Raw genomic sequence first — 17,871 nt, 5'->3', positions numbered from 1 at the left:
TTCCGCTATACTACACACCAACCAGAAAATGAAGCAGCCAACTGTTTCCAACTCCCTCCACAGCACCAGCCAATGAAGTTGTAGAAAAAGGGAGAGGGGGTGTTTCTTCTATCTAGTCCATTATACGGGCTGAAGCCAGTAGGCGGAGCTTGCCGCCGTTTTAGTTCGCCCTAAAGGTTATCAATAGAAATCAAACAAAATAAAACATGGAAAAGAAAATAAGATGATACCTTTTTTATTGGACATAACTTAATACATTTCTTGATTAGCTTTCGAAGGTTGCCCTTCTTCGTCAGATCGGAAATAAGCAAATGTGCTAGCTGACAGTGTATATAAGTGAAAACATTCAAGCATTACTATGACAGTCTGACAGGGTGGGAGGATGGGGGTGGGTAGGAGGTATGCATGGGGACATCAAAGCAGGGGCGTATCTGCGTGGGGCCTCAGGGGCCTGGGCCCCCGCAGATTTTGCCCTGGCCCCCCTACCGCCATCAACCCTCCCCCGTGCCCGTTCTTACTTTTGCTGGCGGGGGACCCCAACCCCCGCCAGCCGAGGTCTGCTTCCACCTGCCGCTGCCTTCAAAACTTCTTCTTCAGCCGGCGGGGGACCCCAAACCCCCGCCAGCCGCCCCGCGCTGTTTAAAATTCATCTTCGGCCTCCGTGGCCGTGCTGCTGGGATAGGCGGCGCTGTTGAAATCCACTTCGGAGTCTGACGTCGCAGCACGTACAACGTACAACGACGTCAGACTCCGAAGTGGATTTCAACAGCGCCGCCTATCCCAGCAGCACGGCCACGGAGGCCGAAGATGAATTTTAAACAGCGCGGGGCGGCTGGCGGGGGTTTGGGGTCCCCCGCCGGCTGAAGAAGAAGGTTTGAAGGCAGCGGCAGGTGGAAGCAGACCTCGGCTGGCGGGGGTTGGGGTCCCCCGCCAGCAAAAGTAAGAACGGCAGCGGGGGAGGGTTGGCGGCGGGAGGGGGGTGGAGAGACTAAGTCATTGGTGGCGGTGGGGGCTCGGCGGCGGCGGCGGCGGCGGCGGCGGGGGGGGGCGCTAAAATGTGCCCCCTCCCTCTGGCTCTGGCCCCCCCTACCGCCGGAGTCCAGATACGCCCCTGCATCAAAGCATATCATTGATTCTCTAACAGGATAGGTAAGGGGAGGGTGATCAACAGAGAAATACAGCTTTATGGTTTATAATGGGCTAGGAACCCCAGATCCTTGATAAAATATTCAATCATTCTGACTTCAAAGGTCTTACGTTCTTGTATGGTTTTAAAGTTACCTTCCAGGATTCTCACTGTGAAATCACTGGTACAGTGTCCTGGTTCTGTGAAGTGCTGTCCCACCGGGGTGGGGGCCCTACTGGCTGTATTATTCATGTGATGTCTATGTAAATTGAATCTTGTTTTAAGCATCTGGCCTGTTTCTCCAATATAGCATCCTTCGTTACATTTTTTACACTGAATGATATATACCACATTGGAAGATGAGCAAGTGAAAGATCCCTTTATGTTGAATATCTTTCCTTTGTGGATAACTGTGGGGTCCTGTGAAATATTTTGGCATAGTTTGCAACTGGATAAATTACAGGGACGTGTGCCCTTCTGTTCCTTTTCAGTCTGTGATGGAAGTTTACTTCTGATTAGCTTGTGTTTTAAGTTGGGTGGCTGTCGGAAGGCCAGTACTGGTGGGGATGGTAATATCTCTTTCAGTAATTCATCCTCCTGGAGTATAGGTTGTAGATCTCTTATGATTTTCCTCAGTTTTTCCAGCTCTGGATTGTATGTCACTACAAGGGGGATTCTGTCTGTGGATTTTTTTCTCCTTGTACTGTAGCAGATTCTCCCTGGGTGTTTTGAGGGAGGAGGCAATATTCTTGGAGATTATTTTGGGGTTGTAGCCTTTCTGTTTGAAGGATGCAGTCAGGTTTTTAAGGTGTCTGTCTCTGTCCCCTGGGTCAGAGCAGATACGGTGGTATCTTGTGGCTTGGCTGTAAATGATGGATCTTTTTGTATGTGAAGGATGGAAGCTGGAGTTGTGGAGGTAGCTGCATCTGTCTGTGGGTTTCTTGTATATAGATGTTTGTATACAGCCATCACTGATTGAGACCGTGGTGTCCAAAAAATTGACTTTTTCTGGGGAGTAGTCAATTTTGAATCTGATTGTAGGATGGTATGTATTGAAGGCAGAAAAATCCTACTGTCATCATCAAAATATTTTTCCACCTACTGTGGAATCTGTAGGACACAGAACATAGCTAGAATGTTTCCTCTTACAGCTTTTCATAGGAAAAATGTATTCAAATTCTGGTAGCACCTCAATAACACAAAATCCCTTCACTGCTAGGTACTTTGTGAAGTAACACTAAATCCTGCAAAGAGTTTTCTTAGAGCCTGTATCGCAAACCTTAGCCCCAATTTTGAACATGAATACCAATAACAGTACCTTTAAAACTGCATCAGTGAATGTACACAACAGCAATGCACATCCCATTGGAAAAGCCAAACAAGTCAGACTCATAGATCCCCATACAAACCACATACCAGCAGAATCTCTCACCTGCTCGGTCACATGAAGAACAAAAATCAACCCTCATCAATTACAGAATAAAAGACCAAAAATTAGAAATTGTCCTATAGCTCGGCATCAGCCCTTCCCCACCCCCCATCCATTTCCATAGCCCAGCATCAGCCCTTCCTCACTTTCCATTCCCGTAGCCTTCCCTTCCCCAACATCCATCCTGTAGCTAGGCATCAGCCCTGTCCTACTTACTACCACCCCACCCCCACAGTCTGGCATCTCATCTGCCCTTCCCAGTATTCCTCCCCACCCACCTACCCTGAAGCAAACCAACATCCCACCTACATTAAATATTTTTGAAAATGTATTTTGGCCTTTGAAAGCTAATTGAAAAATGTATTTAGTCCAATAAAAATGATATTATCATATTTTCCATTTTTTGTTTTATTTGTTAATCTATAGTATAGTGATTGAAATATGTCAGTTTTTTAAATTTGCATCTCTTTATATTTGCACAGTACAGGGGGGCTGAGTGGTGGGATCAGTGGTGTGCTGGAGCAGGCTCTCACAGGCTCGCAAGAGCCAGTTGTTAAGTTTTTAAGAATTTTGGGAGCCGGTTGTTAAAGTAGGGCCCTCCATGGCTACTTTAACAACTGGCTCCCAAAATGTGGGCTTGGGCCCCCTGCTGAATTATCTTTTACTTTGCTGGTAGGGATGCTGAGCCCTGCCAGCCAAGTAAATAGACTACTGCTGCTCCCCGCTCCTTGTTTCCAGCTCTGGGCAGCAGGCTGGGACTTCTCGAGCATGTGAGAGAAGTTCCAGCATACTGCTCAGAGCAAGACATTGCAAGTGGTGGCAGTCCATTTATTGGCTGCCAGCAAAGCTATGCCTAGCGTGCCTGCACGAAGGGAGGGAGGAGAGAGAGAGGCAAGTGTTGCTCCCCCCCCCCCCGGCCACCCCTGGCCCTTCCAACTGCAGAGCTGGCTATGTCCGGAGAAAGAGCCTGTTGTTAAAAATTTACCAGCACACCCCTGGGTGGGACTGTTCAGGGAAGAAGTCCTGGTGCAGGTTGCAGGCAGCCTATGAGTTGCGCTGCCATTGCCCAGGTGAAGACTGCAGCAGACAGGATTTTAAGGTGTTGGTGGTGGTGGGGGGGGGGGGGGGGGAGAACGTACTGCCTGTTAAAAAAAATAAATAAATACATTTCAGCACCCCCAATCATTTTGAAAAGTTAGCTCCTATGCCAGCAATGGCATGTCAAACCGGACTATAAGGTCAGCTATCAATATGCACAGTTACAAAAGTAATCATTGGTTAAAAAAAAACCTCTGTGAAAAAATTCTATGCAATTTTAAAGATAAAAAAGCTCATAAATAGCAAAAACAGAGCAATAATCATTCAAAATCAAACTGCATGAGAACTTATCTTAAGTAGTAACATAGAGGGGCATAATCGAACGACGCCGGCCATCTATATGGGCGGTCATCTATATGGCCTGCGCCGCAAAGAGCAGTCCCGAACCGTATTATCGAAAAAGATGGCCGACCAACTTTCGTTTTGATAATATGGTTGGGGCCGGCCAAATGTCAGAGATGGCCGGGTTTGAGATGGCCGGCATCGGTTTTCGCCGATAATGGAAACTAATGCCGGCGATCTCAAACCCGGCCAAATCCAAGGCATTTGGCCGTGGGAGGAGCCAGCATTTGTAGTGCACTGGTCCCCCTGACATGCCAGGACACCAACCGGGCACCCTAGGGGGCACTGCAGTGGACTTTAAAAATAGCTCCCAGGTGCATAGCTCCCTTATCTTGGGTGCTGAGCCCCCCAAAACCCACTCCCCACAACTGTACACCACTACCATAGCCCTTAGGGATGAAGGGGGGGCACCTACATGTGGATACAGTGGGTTTTGGAGGGCTTAACATTTACCACCACAAGTGTAACAGGTAGTGGGGGGATGGGCCTGGGTCCACCTGCCTGAAGTGCACTGCACCCACTAAATACTGCTCCAGGGACCTGCATACTGCTGTCAGGGAGCTGGGTATGACATTTGAGGCTGGCAAAAAACTTTTTTTTTTTGGGTGAGAGGGTTTGGCGACCAATGGGGGAGTAAGGGGAGGTCATCCCCGATTCCCTCCGGTGGTCATTTGGACAGTTGGGGCACCTTTTTGAAGCTTGGTCCTGAAAAAAAAGGGACCAAGTGAAGACGGCGAAATGCTCGTCACGGCCGGCTTTCTATTTTCCATTATTGGGCGAAGCCGCCCATCTTGTGACCACACCCCATCCCGCCTTTGTTACCCTACCGACACGCCCCCTTGAAGTTTGGCTGGCTCTGCGACGGAAAACAGTTGGTGCCGGCCAAAATCGGCTTTCGATCATACCGATTTGGCTGGGTTCAGGAGATCGCCGGCCATCTCCCGATTTGTGTCGGAAGATGGCTGGTGATCTCCTTCGAAAATAAGCTGGATAGTAACATAGTAGATGACGGCAGAAAAAGACCTGCATGGTCCATCCAGTCTGCCCAACAAGATAAACTCGTATGTGCTACTTTTTGTGTATGCCTTACCTTGGTTTGTATCTGCCATTTTCAGGGCACAGACCGTAGAAGTCTTGCCCAGCACTAGCCCCGCCTCCCAACCACCAGCCCCGCCTCCCCCCACCGGCTCTGCCACCCAATCTCTTCTAAGCTTCTGTAGTGCGTAATATCAAATCGCAGTCGCTCGATCTTGGCAGGATAAGTGAAAAACAGTGAGGTCCTGACAGACGCGTTTTGCTCCAGTTTCCTCTGGAGACCTTCACTATACATAAGTGCATAAGTAATGCCACACTGGGAAAAGATCAAGGGTCCATCGAGCCCAGTATCCTGTCCACGACAGCGGCCAATCCAGGCCAAGGGCACCTGCAAGCTTCCCAAACTGTGCCCAGGTTTGCCGGGAAAGTCTATGTAGTGAGACAACCAGCTGATAACACTCTTTTGATCCAAGGTTGGCATCCCTTGAAGCAGCGGGTTAGGCACCGTTGAATGGTGGCCAGTGTCGGGTTGACCTTTTGCATGATGAATTTAAGCTAAGTAATCAAATAAACCTTTTCATTATAAAAGTTGAAAATTAAAAAAGACATAAAGATTTTGATGAAAGTTTATGGAGGTTTTTTTAAGCCTCTGATTAAGAAATGGAAGTTTATGTTTCTATAACATCCATTGTATTCTGAGGATTTTTCCTCCATTCATGATACAATCATAATACAATGTTAGATTATTGACTGTATGGTGACATGCTTTGAACTTTTTGACACTAACATATTTATTTATTTAGATTTTGCTCACACCTTTTTCAGTAGTGGCTCAAGGTGAGTTACATTCAGATACACTGGATATTTCTCTGTCCCAGGAGAGCTCACAATCTAAGTTTGTACCTGAGGCAATAGAGGGTTAAGTGACTTGCCCAAGATCACAGGGAGCAGCTTTGGGAGGTGAACTGGCCACCTCTGGATTGCAAGACTGGTACTCTAACCACTAGGCCACTCCTTCACTCCCACTTCTAATGAGATATTGCACTCTCCGGTCACCTAGCTCTGAGCTACTTCTACCTGTTCAACTATTTTCTCACCTCTGCAATAAAGCTGCCTCTCTTCAGATTTCTACCTCCAACTACTGATGCAGCTCTTAGACTGTGAGTAAATTATCTGTGTTTATTCAGTAAAGGAAACGTCAGAAAATAAAGAGACTTCAGGTGTGTGTGCTGGTGTGCCAAGATATTGACACTTTACACTTTAACATAGTGAAGTTTGTTAGTATAGTGTAGTTTCATATACTTCACTCCTCTTGCTGGTATTTGTGAAGGTTATCTACCAACATGTTGTGCTTTGAATAAAGATGATTTTTAAACAAAAAATAAGTTTTGGATGTACACCGTAGAAGTAGTTGTTTACTTTTGCAATGTGTGTACGCCTGTTCTGGTGTGTGCATGCGATAACGTTTGTGTCTATACTTGTTATGGTTATGATTTCTGAACATGCGGCATCATTACAGGACAGACTTTTAAATGCCTAGTTGGGTATATATGGAAAACTCAAGTGTGTTAAATGTTTTTGACATTTCCATCGACTTGCTCCCATGATGTTACTGAATTCTATTATTGTCTCACTGTATTTTCAAATGTGAGCCACATTGGCCCTCAGTTTGCTTGGGATAATGTGGGATATAAATGTCAAATTATACCCTCTACCTTTTAAGGCACTGCCTATCCCAACTGGATGGTGATGGCACAAGAAAAGCAACCTGTTCCTTAGCTGGGCTCTAGTATTACCATATTGAAAATGTGTCCATACCATGCCTTTGTGGTTATGTTCCACTAATAGGTTAAATGATTAAATGGCTTTCTTGAAATTTATTTATTTGTAGCATTTGAATCACACATTTTCCCACCTATTTGCAGGCTCAATGAAATGATTATATAACCTTTGGATGCATGACTAGAAACAAAAACAAACACTTATTTATGCAATATCACAATTCCTCATGTACAGCAACAAGGACAGTGTTCACAATAAGCTCCTTTTATTATTGACCAGATAGAAGGGATAAGAGTTTTCAGTTTTGGCACAGTATAAGTCATCACAAAAACAAAATATAAGAAAACCAATGGACAGCATTAAGGGCTTATAGCCCATTTACCCCCCAAAGTCACGCAGCAATGCTGATACAGCCCAAAGTGAATGGGCTGTGTCAGCATTATTGCACTGGCAACCACTAGCATGGCTTTGTAAATAGGAGGGTTAGTTATGTTTAAACAAATGAGAGATCTGCATGAAACAAAATATTTATATTATTTTGACTTATAATACCACTTGACCCTGAAACATGCTCAAAACAGAATAATCCATTTGTGTATCTAAAATGTAAAATTCTACCAAAAAGATGAAGTGAAGTTGTGATTCCATGTGCCCCACTGAAGGCAAGTTTAATTTTACTTCCATTTAATTTCAATATATTCCATCTTCATAACACCAGGTTTCCCAAGGCAGATTACAACAGTGAAGATGATTCTATCAGGAAACAGGATATTCTCATTGAAATTTGGCCATGTATTACTGTATTCTATAGAACAGTGTAATAAAATGAGCACAAAATACAGAGTTTATTACTGCTATTTCTACCAGCTACAATAATTTTTATGCTGTTTTAGTGATTTTAAATTTTATTTTACTCAATGAGGCGGCAAGCTCCACCTACAGGCATCAGCCCACATAATGGGCCAGATAGTCTCCTTGGATATAGCATCTCCTCTTCTCTTCCAACTCCCCCCCACCCCACCATGTTCAGCATCTCCTGCCTCTTCCCATCCTCAGCCTGCTTGCTCTGTTTGTGTTACCACTGCCACCCCCTACCTCCCCCCAGGTGTCTTGCAGCTCCAAAAGTAGCATGCACAATGGAGAGCTTCTTGCACAGGCTCATGCTTAAGACTTGCCATGTCCTGTCCCTTCCCATACAAACTTCCTTATAAGGGGACAGGATGTGACAGTGCTTGAATGCTGGCAGGTGTCAATAAACCCCATGCACAGGCTGCTTTAAAGTGCTGCTGTCCTGCCACAATGGAGCCATGCTATGGTTGCCTCCTATATTCTGCCACCTTAGGCAGTTGCCTAGTATGCCTAGTGGTAGGGCCAGCAACAAGTGTGAGAACAAGTAAACCTTAACCCCCCCTCCCAAAAACAAAACAAAACTGTGTTCATATGATTTACACATTGTTTTGATATGTGTTTAAATTGCACTACTGTAATAAAAACAAATCAATTACCTACATTATAATATATTACATTAGGAATAATATATAAAAGAACAATATTTTAGTATCGTTCCACCCTGGTCTTTGCTTCCAATCTCCTAAAGAACCCAAGAAAGTGCTTCATTACTGTTACTCCCTATTCCATTGTTAGGAAGGGAGGTACAGCCCATATAATCATTTCTAAGGACTTAATGTGGATATAATTTAAGAGCTGGCACCTAGAGGAAACATATTAAAGACGGATAATTTACATTTCAAACAGAAGCCATGAAAGTAGGGGGCTGCAAGATTCTTCCTTTTAAACAAGTCAGACTTAGAACTGTAGAAGTTTTAAAGCCACTGGAGCTTATTTTAAGTAAGAATGGAGACTTGTTTACCCTTTCTCCCAGTTCCACAGTTGGAGATTCTGCTCCTCCTGGACCAATTACATCTACCAGGATGTGGAAGTATCACTACTACGCTGTTAAACATTTATATTACACTACAGATGTACACCTATGCCGACTCTGTGGGTGCTTGAGCACCCCCAATATTGAGAAAATTCCTTGTATGTGTCCAGGGAGGGGTCATTTCCATTGGGCTTAGCATCCCCAATAATTTTGAAAAGTTGGCTCCTACTATACAAAAGAGACTGTGCCCTCTCCCCATCTGCTTCTTAAACGAGGAGTTTTTATTTCTGTTAATTACAGCATTACAGACAGTATATGACAAATTTGATAGAAAACAGATCTTACTAGCGCAGGGTGTTCCAAAGCTGTCCTGGAGACCGTACAGCAGATGTACCGTATACCAACAGTGAACGTGCATTAGATAAATCAGTATACCCCAGAGACTCATTGTGGCTATTCCAAAAAATCTGACTGGCTGTGTGGGGTCTCCAGGACGGACTTGGGAAGAATTGTGCGATATGGTACCTCAACACAAGCACAATGTAGTCATGCAGTAAACACAGTGGGTAAGAAAATTAGTCTTCAAAAAACATCATTGTCACGCATGGAAGAATTGCTGTCCCACAACATGTATCATTCATGAAAGCTGTAAGAAGTAGAATTTGAAGGAGGGCCTGCCCTGACTGAGCACATGGTAGCTGCTGCTGTACTGAAGGAATTGTGGGGAACGCCACCACCTTTTTTTCTGATTCATTTCTGCTTCCTGGAGAGGGTCAGCTCTTGGGTGCAGGGAGGGGGGATGAGTGAGAGGTTGGTGGAGTGAGCTGCTGGGCACAAGGAAGGGACATGAGGGGTCGGTAAGGGTAACTTTTTGAGCAGTAGTAGGTAGGGGTCAGTTCCTGGGTTAAGGACATGGGGGGGTCAGCGGGCCCGGGGAGGAATGAGGTGCCGGTACGGAGGATTGGGGGCGTAGGGATGAGCTCCTGGGTGCAGGGGGTTGGGTAGGGAACGCATGGTGAGCAACTGGTGCGCACGGTCGTAGCTCCCCTCCCCCCCCCCCCCGCTGGGCCGTTACCGGTCGGGGCTGTTTGGCTACGCAGTGCCCCCGGCTCCGCCCCCCGCTCCCGGCGCCGTTTCGCAGGCGGAACTGAGCGGAGTGTGGACCCGCACAACTCTTTCCGGCCCCAGAAGGAGGCGGGCCGTGGGTGCTGGCAGCGGTGACGGCTGTGGCTTTACTCGGGGTCGGAGACAGTGGCCAGGCCGCAGTTCAGCCGGGACGGAGAGCGGGAGAGAGGCCGCCAGTGCCCAGGTGAGGCAGCGGACCAAAGGCCGGGGCCGCAGCGCCCCTCCCGTGCCCTGGTCGTCGTCCGGGCCCGCGCCGCACTCTCGCTCCCCGGCCTTTCCTCGCTTCCTCCATGAAGGCGTGCGGCTTTTGTGTCCTGGTTTCTAGGACTCTCTCCTCCTTTTTCGGCGTATTTGCACCTCAGGTTGTTTTGTTGCCCCCTGTTAGTGGGGGGTCCGGGTTCCTTCTAATCGGCTCCAGTGTCACCGGGGTTGGGTGAGGTGGTGCCGGCATTTGGACTGTGCATCAAAGTAACTGGAATCGAAAAGAACGTATGAGAATCTGAGCGTCCATCTGATTTGCTCCGTTTTTCTATTTATTAGACTTAATTTCATCTATGGATTTTGCTTTTCCTCTGTGTTTATACGTTTTCCTGGTTAGCTCTTGATTTTCGCCCCTAGTGCTTCCTCCAGCTGTTCTGTAAAGAAATACTTCCTGATGTTACTTTCAAGCGTACCCCTTTTGAGTTCCTTGTTTTCTTTCTTTTCTTTTTTTTCCCTTTTTAGATTTAATTACAAGTCTAAGCGCAACGCAAGTTACAAGTTATTTTCCTGATCAAAATGGATTGGATATAGCTCAAAGCGCGTTACATTCGGGTACGGTAAGTATTTGTCTTGGAGAGCTTATGGGTAAAATGACTTGAACCTTTTCTGGTTTCCTATTGATCTAACATGACTTCTTTTCGGAATGCCTTTTCATCCATAAAAAAATTGCAGCTTTTGCATCAGCATTTGTAACTTTGGCTATTTTATTCCTTCTCTGTCATTTCTTCTCCATGATCTATATACCTTTAGTACTTAAATTTCATTTCACCAAATTTTTGGTACAGACTCTGAATGTTTGGGTAACAATTTTGTGGATTATATTTGCTTTTGGATATACAGCCCCCAGAATTGGATAAAATACTCCAGATTAGGTCCAGAGGTGGTATTGTCATATTTTGTCAAACGACGTTCCTAGAGTCGTTTTCCAGTGTGTGTACAGCTAGCTGTGTACTCTTAATGAAGTAGCCATACACATCAGGAAGTGAAGATTTAGAAAGACAGGACATCATGCTAGTATTGCTGTCATTCCCTGAAGGAGTGTTTGGGAGAGTGGGAGGAGTATTGGTCATCCAGTGCTTACTGTTGCTTGCTGTTCCCCACTCCTTCCTTCTACAGACCTTTAGGTAAAGAAGAGGAAGGAGAATGGGAGCTAACAAAAATTGCTATTACTGTGCAGTGCTTTCACTGGATATTTTACAACTTGTTTCTACTGATAAAACCTCTTTCCAGTGTACCTTAGTATACATTGGCTCTGGCTACCAGCTTACTGGCTCTTCCACCCCCCCCCCCCCCCCCCCCCCCGTCAATCAGTTATGATCACTTCTGTACTCTTGGATTTCTGCACCCAAAGGGGTTAATTTTCAAGGTGGTTCTTTGTGGATCAACACGTTTGTGAGTGAAGAAAGCTTATTTTCCTCTTCCTCTTTTGGGCTGCTGCTGTAGAGAAAAGGGAAGCTCCTGGCAAGTATGCATGATAACTTTATTAATAATACCTTTTGCATACTTTCTTACAGAGAATTTGCACTGTGGACTTTGTATTATGTACCCCTGGCTTCTGCCAAGGAAGGGGTTTTGTCTTTGCAAATCAGATGTCATAGAGTTTGAAAACTGGCACCACTGTGATTGGTATTACTTTCATTTTACTGTATATAAGCTAAACACTTGTGTACCCTCAAACGTTCTTCGGTTGTCTCATTTTAATATCTGAATCTACCACATTCAATACATACCCTTGATTTAACTCTTTGGTTGACACATCAAAGAAGTTGATCATGTTTGTTTGATGTGATCTTTTGCTATCTTGGATCATAAATGAAAGGGGAGCTTTAGTCTGAAAACATGTCCTGTTTCTTGGATCTTGGGTATGGTGTGATCTAGGGGAAGTTTCTGGCATTTCACTTCGTGCTTCTCTTTGACAGTAGAGATGTAGTTACTGTGATTTAACTTCCTGACATTCCTCTTCTGAGATGGGTCCAGCTCCACCTGTGCTAACCATGTGGCTACTTCTGTCGGAGGGGGAGGACACAGTTGTTCCTTTATTCTCACATCTCTGCTTCCTTTTGGGGGTGGGGGTGTTTGTTGTTACCCTCTTGTTGCCTTCAGTAGTGTGTACTTGGCTGTTTTTTTTTATCAACTAACCTTATGCACGCATATTTTTTAAATTTTTTTAACACTCTACTAAGGTCAGACAAATGGCCTGTGATTAGTCTCTCTACCTATTTTTCACTTTTTTGAAGTAATAGCTTTGAGGATGGGGAAGTCTTTCAAACTTGGATGCCAGATAAAAATTGTTTCCTGTTATACCTTTTTTGTTGCAATCTTGCCTTTTGTGTTCTGGTCTAACTGTGTCGCTCACTCTGCCTTACCTTTTCTACCCATTCACGGTGCTAAGAATTCTTCTTGGCTGTCAGATATACGAGCTTGGGCACATGCAGGATACTGCTTTTTCCTAGTTAGGAAATGTAGTAATATTGGCCTGCAGCCTGTATTATTTATTTTATTTATTTATTAGGATTTATTTACTGCCTCTCTGAAGGAATTCATTCAAGGCAGTGTACAGTAAGAATCAAATGAGCAATAGATAATTACAACAGTAAAACTATTCAAATAATACAAAGTATGGCATATTATACTACTTACAATGTCAACACAATAAGTAATAGAACATTTTAATTGATAGTGTAGGGTATAAGCAAAGATGGAACATATAGATAGGTAAGAGAGTAAGAGGAGTTAGAAAATAAGGTGACTAATTTAAAGAAAGATGGTTAAATATCTCAGCTAAGGTAGGAGTAGATAAGCACAATATGTGCAGCCTGTGTCACACCGTCTGTATGTGAATGAGACTAACAAGTTAGTTAGTTCTTCCATTAAAGGCCTGGTTGAAGAGCCAACCTTTAACCTGCTTCCTGAAGTAGAGATAATCTTGTGTTACTTTCCAGAGAGTGGGGGTTATTCTGGAGAAGGCTCGCTTGCGGATACCGGGTATCACATTGTGTAATGTCTTTTGGAGAGGGTGTGGTTAGTGATAATCCTTGAGAGGACCTTATTAGGAAATATAGCTTCCCACAGTTACAACTGAAAACATCCCAAACTATGTCACTCTTCCATGTTGGTTAACCTTGCTGCTGTTTCTTGGTGAGGGGAAAGGGGCTTGTCTCACCTGTACTAATACTCTTCTGCTTTGCGCAAATCAGCTTTCTCCTAGGATAACCAGGATGCATCAGCCATATATAGGTGATGTCATTCATTGTCTTTCATTGGACGGAGATGCTCTTCAGTAGCTCAGAGAGAGTTTTAAACAAATTAAAATAACATAAAAATAAATCCCTTTAGAGCTTGTGTGGTAGGCATCCTGGTAGGGCAACTCCGAGCAATTCCATTTCCTGCCTCAGTCTATTGTTTCTTCCATTCTCAACAGTCATATCCTAAGCTCTCCACTAAAGAGATAATTCTCCATGCACTGAAATGCTATTCAGTGGCTGAAAAACCATAGGGGAAAATTCTATAAATGGTGCTCAGGTGCCAGAAAGGATCCACGCTAAGCGCTATTCTATAATGGGTGCTATTAAAAATTAGAATGATGAACTGCGAAGGAGCATCCTGTGAGGTATGAGTGAAACCAGAGAAGAGCTAAGCAGGGATGTTGAGGTCAATGAGTCATTGAAGTAGAATGTTGTGATCAACCTACTGCATTATGATCCACTACTGCATTGACTGGGTGTTCCAGTTGACCAACTCGTTTGGATGCAAGGTCCTCCAAGCAGCCCTCACGCTGGAGTGGCCCCTTTCTCAGAGAAGGAACCTTACTATGACCCTGAAAATGATATAAATACACATGTAGCCGTTTAGCGCCTTGGACAGGTATTCCATCCTTCAAAGTATGCTCAAGCTCTATGGTGTTTATTTAGGCTTCTCTCTTCCCTTACATGTTCAAATAAGTTCATGCCTACCACACATACTGAGAGGGATATTTTTAAAGGTCTCTGTGCTATTGGAGAGCAGCTTCATTGAATGGGAGCTGTTGGATGGCATTACCTACATGTGGTTGACTTGTCCTGCTGTCCACGGAGAACTTCCATTACAGGTAAGCAATTTTGCTTTATCTACAGATTTTGGTCCTCTACTGTTCCTTGTGATAGCATGTATAGGTTTCTATCATTAATACAACACCTAGGGCCCCCTGCCTTATTTATTTATTTTTTACTGCTCCTCCGCATGCCCTTACCACTGCTCTCTGTCTCTCTCCCAAGTGTAAATGAGAGAGAAAGAGAAAAGGAACCATGCAGTTACTCCATGTATGCAAATAAATCTCAGCAGGTAACAAGATAAACCTTCCAGTTAATCACCCTTGAGAGAAAGATAAAATAAAACTACACATGCACAATGACTTATGGGGGCAATGAAAAGTTCACTTAGCTTTGTTTAGTAGCACAAGTGCAGATATCGTCTCTTACCTACACAGGCAATGGGGATTGCTCCTTGATCAGGAGTGTGTCTCCTGGTCCCCCAAAATAAGAATAAATCGCTCTAAACCGGGTGTGTGAGGAGACACCAATAAAAGCAGCTGCTCCTCACACGGAAAAAGCAAAACTGAGGGAGTCGCGTTCGTGCGGCGGGCGGGAAGGCACTTGCACAATGGAGTGACATAAATGCCGGACTGGGTGACGCGGATTGGCGTCTACCCACTTGTGAGAATAAGAAGCCTGCTGTCCTCAGAGAATACCTGCTATAGCTAAGTATCTTCGCTTTACAGATTGATCCTACACAGACATTCAGTGCTAAAAGAATACCTGATCTCTCTTATACACGCAGAACCTCACCAAGTCTAAGTAATCGCAAACTAAAGATAAAAATATGTAGACAAAAATTAAATTGAACTCTCAAGAAGCCAGACACTGCACACAATGCAACAACTAGATCAGAGATTTTCAAACTTCATCTCAAGGCACACCTTCATGAATGGTCCAGCATTTTACCTTCTACGTCCCCCCCACACCTGCACCCCTACACATGGTCCAGCATTTTACCTTCTCTCCCTCCCCACAAATAGTCCAACATTAACCTTCTCTTCCCCCCCCATCCTCACAAATAGTTCAGCATCTCACCCTCCTGTTCCTTCTCCAGCCAGCGAACAGACATCTTCTCTTGTCTCTCTTGACAACTCCCCCCCCCCCCCCCCCCCCGTATACCTTCTTATCTCCAGCAGTTGGCAGCAACAAGCAGCGATTCAAACAGCCTGTTCTTACCAACCCCGGAGCCTTCTCTCTGACGTAACTTCCTACTTATGTGGAAGCAGGAAATTACATCAGAGAGAAGGCTCCAGGATTGGCACAAGCAGGCTGTATGAATCACTGCTCGCTCACACCGATAGCAAGAGACAAGGAAACTTTTAAAAGGTATACTCTGTTCCAGCACAAATTAAGCTGTCCTTACTAATAAATGACCCTCAACTCCTGCAGCACATCTGCAGACCATCCACGGCACACTGGTTGAAAAACCCTGAACTAGATAAGAGAAGCAGTGAATGTAAAGAAAGCAGGTGTACATTTCAAAAATTGACATATTCTAATCACATTTCAAATTAAGAAACAAAACAAGAAAAAGAAAATAAGGTATCACCCTTTTATTGGATTAACTTAATAGTATACTGTCCTTTCTTGAGGAAGGAAGTTTTGGCCTCTGAAAGCAAGTCAAAAATGTTTTAAAATTAGTCCAATAAGTAAGAGTACGCGGGTGGGGGGATTGGGGGTACCTAATTTGTTCTGGTACTACTGTGCGGCACAGGCTAGATCAGCGGTGGAATGGTTTAGGAGGGAGACTCACAAACTGTGGGTGCATATCGAACAGTCCCTGATAGGTGTTCGTCGGTTGGGACATTTAATATGGCTCCCGAATAAACACAGAGGACAGGTCACCTTTTATTACTGGGATCTTATGTTCCCGGAGGGCTGCCCTCTGGTTTCCGGTTTGGCGCCAATTGTGGACAATCCTTTGTTTGAGCCGGGGGTAGGAGGCATGCCCTTTGGCCGGTGGGTGGCCTCCGGATTGGATATGCTAGGACAGTTGCATGTTGGTGAGGAGTTGATTCCTTTTGAGACATTAATGGGAGATTATAGGCTCGAAGCTAGTGACCATTATGGTTACTTACAGTTGAAACATTTCTTAAAGGGGCATGTGTATGCCACGTGTTTAAAGAGGGAAGTACACCCATTGGAGCAAGTGTGTGTGGAACATAGGAGTACGCGAGGGATGATTACCTTTTTGTATGGGATTCTGGCTGCTCGGCAAAAACCATCCATAGAGCATAGGAGGAAATGGGAGCAGGAATTACAGTTTGCACTTTCAGATAAGGAGTGGTTGAATTTAGAGAATAGGATATTGCAATCCTCACGGGCAGTGGCTATGAAAGAAAATGCTATAAAAGTCTTTTATAGATGGTATCTTACACCGGCTCGTTTGAATCATATATTTGCCAAAGTGTCAAAGTATTGTTGGAGGAACTGTGGGGAAGTGGGGACCATGGGACATATTTGGTGGTCTTGTCCTAAAGCTAGGGCATACTGGAAAGGAGTGCATTCCTGTCTGCAGGTCTGGGTGAGGAAGTCTGTGCAGTGGCATCCTTTGGTCCTTTTGCATGGGCAGAGGCCGGAGGGTTTGTTTGTGAGTCAGTGGGCCATGGTGAGGGGGGCTTTACTCGCAGTTCGAATGAATTTGGCCCAAAATTGGAAATCACCTGTGGTCCCCTCCCTAGTAGGCTGGATTACTAAGGTGCATTACATCTGTGAGATGGAGAGATTGACGGCTGTTAAGAGGAGAATGTTGCCGAAATGGGAGAGAATTTGGACACCCTTTTTGTCAGCTTGTCCTGGATGATTGTTCAATGGAATGGCTGCTACAGGGGAGCTACCGGGGGAGGTCGGGGTTGCGGGTATTAGGGGGGAAGGCTGTTTTGAGTGTTGAGGTTGGACAAGGGGGTTTTTGGTTATGGGGGGGTAACCTTCTGGAAAAATGGAAAAATATTGAAGTCCAGTTGTTTGTTGTAATGGATTAGACAAGTGTTACATAATTCGTTCTTTGCTTGCCTAGCACTATATGTTAGCTACATTTCAAATGTTTATTCTTCGTGTATTGTGCTATGCTGTTTCTGCTTTGCTATGTCTCAACAAAGCTTAATAAAGACTTCTATAAATTAAAAAAAAAATTAGTCCAATAAAAAGGTTTTTAGAAATATGTAATTTATCCTTAAAATTGAGCGTGGTACCCGAAGATTGGAGGGTGGCCAAAGTAACGACGATTTTTAAAAAAGGTTCCAGAGGAGATCCAGGAAATTATAGACCGGTGAGTCTGACGTTGGTGCCGGGCAAAATGGTAGAGACAATTATTAAGAACAAAATTACAGAGCATATTCAAAAGCATGGATTAATGAGACAAAGTCAACATGGATTTAGTGAAGGGAAATCTTGCCTCACCAATCTACTACATTTCTTTGAAGGGGTGAACAAACGTGGGTACAGGGGAGCCGGTTGATATTGTGTATCTGGATTTTCAGAAGGCGTTTGACAAAGTACCTCATGAAAGACTCCAGAGGAAATTGGAGAGTCATGGGATAGGAGGTAGTGTTCTATTGTGGATTAAAAACTGATTAAAAGATAGAAAACAGAGAGTAGGGTTAAATGGACAGTATTCTCAGTGGAGAAGGGTAGTTAGTGGGGTTCCCCAGGGCTCTGTGCTGGGACTGCTGCTTTTTAAACACATTTATAAATGACCTAGAGATGGGAGTAACTAGTG

General features: G+C 44.6%; 1 protein-coding gene across 6 annotated transcripts in view; it reads left to right on the top strand.

Annotated features, from left to right (window-relative positions):
- The first annotated feature begins 9,189 nt into the window (after window positions 1-9,189).
- Window positions 9,190-17,871, top strand: part of ZNF319 (zinc finger protein 319) — a 48,363-nt gene continuing 39,681 nt past the window's right edge. Inside the window, exons 1-2 of one of the 6 annotated variants that reach the window (XM_030203578.1) lie at window positions 9,190-9,260; window positions 10,543-10,637. The gene's annotated coding sequence lies outside the window, so the exon portion shown is untranslated. The other 5 variants (XM_030203580.1, XM_030203579.1, XM_030203577.1 and 2 more) reach the window with 5 other exon arrangements.

Source organism: Microcaecilia unicolor, chromosome 5 (genome assembly GCF_901765095.1).
Source record: "Microcaecilia unicolor chromosome 5, aMicUni1.1, whole genome shotgun sequence".
NCBI classification, from domain to species: domain Eukaryota; kingdom Metazoa; phylum Chordata; class Amphibia; order Gymnophiona; family Siphonopidae; genus Microcaecilia; species Microcaecilia unicolor.
Note: the sequence above shows the minus strand (reverse complement) of the source record. Positions and strands in the feature narration are given on the sequence as shown.